Here is a 3,391-nt window from a genome sequence, read left to right as displayed (position 1 = left end):
CGCGAAAGGTTTAGATCAGATTAAATTTTTTTTTTAATTTATTATGAATAATTAGTAAATATATTATAAGTTTATATATGTATTTAGGTATTCAATGTAAAATTTTTTATAGCTTATAATATAGAATTGTTTTTTTCTTTTACGTTATTATTAAATTATTCGTTAATTTCTATAAACAAAATATAATCATTGAAAACTATAGCTTGTATATGATCTGCCATCATAGTTAATGTTTATTATGATATAAATGTTTATATTATATTTGGTTTCATAATAATATTATAAGCATTTATATATGAACTAACCTTGTTGTAAGCTCAGTTGAATCCGTGCTTACAGAGTTCGTGGTTTGCCGTTTGTCTGGGTCTAGCCAACTAGTACCTTCGAACTGAGACGTTTATTACAACGTTGGTTAGGTTTCCCCTAAATAATTTACACTCAACTGTTGGTTCTAACTACGGGTTTTTATTGTACACGTTATAATAATCAAACTAAAGTAAAGACAATCTCGTAGCTCTACGTAATACAGACTGACGATGGTGTGAGCCCAAACGTCCGCTCATACCCGATATGCTGAGTGAGCATAACCGTGCGGCGCGTGCAGGGGTTCACAACAACCTCAATAAAGAAACATTTATATATATATTTATTTATATATATATATATATATATATAATTGCATAGATTTTGTAAACTATCTACAAGTTATAAAATAATGTATATTAATGTTCATAATTTAATATTTTATTTTATATTTAACTTTTTATATAAGAAAATAATACGTGTTAATCATAATTTATTAACATGTTTAATACTTAAGAACTACGGTTCTCCTTAGAAAAATATTGTTCGGTTATCTCTGTTTTTACAACATATTTCCATGTTAGGACTACTCTTTCGGCTAATTTCCCTACGACTCTGCCTCTGCTTCTTAAATTGTTGACTACTCGACCAATTTCAGTGGCTTTTAAAAGTTCCATAGTCATCGGTAGTTTCGAAAGCTTGTATAAACATTCATATATTTGTTCGTTGTCACAGATCTCAACAGCTCTCGCGATTTTTCTGACGTAGTGATTAAACACTCTCACTGACCTATATATACATATAGGTATATCATATATATATGTATAATATATATATATATATATATGTATATATAGGTCAGTCAAGAATTAATTTATAACAATAAAAAAAACTATTATTTAATAATTTGTGTTTTTACTTGAAATAATTATTTCAGTTTTAAGATCTCCTAAAAAATTTGACACATGCCAAATATTTTTTTTTTGTGCGATGCGGAATTTGGTAGACAATCAATGTGAAATGTGTTACACGGTGAAATAAAAGTCTTCAAGGGCGACATTCCTCCTTGAAAAAAAAATTTTACCGGGGAAAAACTGGCTGTGAACATACAAATATATACTCATACAAGATAAAACCGTCAGAAATAGATATGATTCATATAATCCATTCCATTTCTAATTTGGGTAAATATAAGTATTACTATAAACATAGTTAGATTTCATTAATTCCCAATCTTATGATTATACAAACATTTCAGATTTGGAAGATATAGTTTATAATCACGTTCTCTGAAACTTAGCTCCATCTGAGAAGAAAAGTTTTTAATATTCCATACCGCTAATGACGATAAACGCTATATAAATGACGATGGGATAAATACTTTGGCTTATGGTCACTATAAACTGGATAAATTATACAATTAAAGAAAAAAGACTTGATACGGTAGTGTACTAAAATCTATAAAAAAAAAAAAAATTATGGGTATTGAGATAATAAAACTATAAACTAAAAACAAATAATTTATTTTTTATATTAACAAATACTTTTATTATATAAGTATTACATATTATAAATTTATCTTTATGTTCAATCAAATCCATTTTTTTTTCTTATAAATACTCTAGAATCGCCAATTTATAATCAGTTATAGATGATGTGTTCAACTCGTAAGAGTGAATCAGACAAGACTGGAAAAAATTTTGTAAACTTCCTTATAAATAGTCTGTCGTTTGAAGCCCATGTTTCAGACTATTAGTATTGTGGTCCTGGTACAAAATTAAAAAAAAATGTTAGATCGTGGTGATAATGGAATAAACCCATTGGATGCTGCTTGTCGTGATCACGATTTTGTGTATGCAACGAGTAAAAATTTAGACGATAGATATTCAGCTGATAGAGTACTAGAAAATCGTGCTTGGGAGAGATTTTTGTCAAAAATACTCCTAGAAAAGAGAAACTTGTTGAGTACGCAGTAACAAATGCATTGAATGCTAAAATAAAAATAAGTATGTGTTGTAAAGGTAAACGGAAACGTTCTACAAAAAGATTTTGCATACTAGCAGCAAAGAAAAAAAGATTCTCAACGAAAGAGAATGGTGGTAAAAGTTTGATTTTGGCACCGATATAGTCTAGATGTGTAATTCCTTTAATACCTATATTTTCAGGATTGTCAGCACTTGGTAGTTTGATGTCTGGAGGTGCTGGTGTGTATAATACGGTTCAAAATTCAAAAATAAAAAAAGGTAGTGGTTTGAATTCAAACAAGATTAGGTTAAGAAAAAAATCTGAAGATACCGCTGCCTAACAGGCCACTTTCGTCTCAAGATATTATAAAATATGTTGGAAAGTTGAAAATCAATCATTTCCGTGGAGTCTTTTCACGTGATAACTTACCTAAAAAACCGTACACGATTGAATGTGGTATTAATTGTATACTTCAAAAATATTATTTCGTATTATTTTCTTATGTAAACGCTGGACATACGTTTCTATACTCCTATCATAGTTATCTTATTATAAAAATAAGGACAAAGTTGTATATTTTGATAGCTTTGGTGATCTACCCCCTCCAATTGAATAACAATATTATTTCAGACAGTTCAAAATAGTATACAACTATTCTAACTATCAAGATTTCAATACATTTAACTGTGGTCATTTATGCCTTGAATTTTTACAATGTATGAATCTGTTACATTAAGTAATTTCACAACGTTTAAGCGAGGATGTCCCCCTTAAACACAATAATTTTACCGTAACAAAAATCATTTGGGAATTTCACACTCGTTATCCACCTATTTGCCTGTCACGCAAAAATATTTACCATATAGCATTTTACAGTGAGATTTCACAATTTTTGTCCACAAATTCTCCGCTTACACAAAATATTAACGTATTTTAAAATTACAGGGAGTTTGCACACTCAAAATCGGTTTGGCCCCTTACTCAAAAATATTTACCGTGTACACGCTAAATGGTTTTTTTCTTAGCAAACCTTATTATAAAAACTTAAATAATTATTACTATATTCACATTTTTTTTTTCATTCATGTTGGTTGCACTGTAATTTATATAATTAATGAATGTC

The sequence above is a fragment of the Acyrthosiphon pisum genome, unplaced genomic scaffold, assembly GCF_005508785.2.
Source record: "Acyrthosiphon pisum isolate AL4f unplaced genomic scaffold, pea_aphid_22Mar2018_4r6ur Scaffold_2013;HRSCAF=2526, whole genome shotgun sequence".
Classification (NCBI taxonomy): Eukaryota; Metazoa; Arthropoda; class Insecta; order Hemiptera; family Aphididae; genus Acyrthosiphon; species Acyrthosiphon pisum.
The sequence above is the reverse complement of the archived record's forward strand: the minus strand, read 5'-3'. Positions refer to the sequence as shown.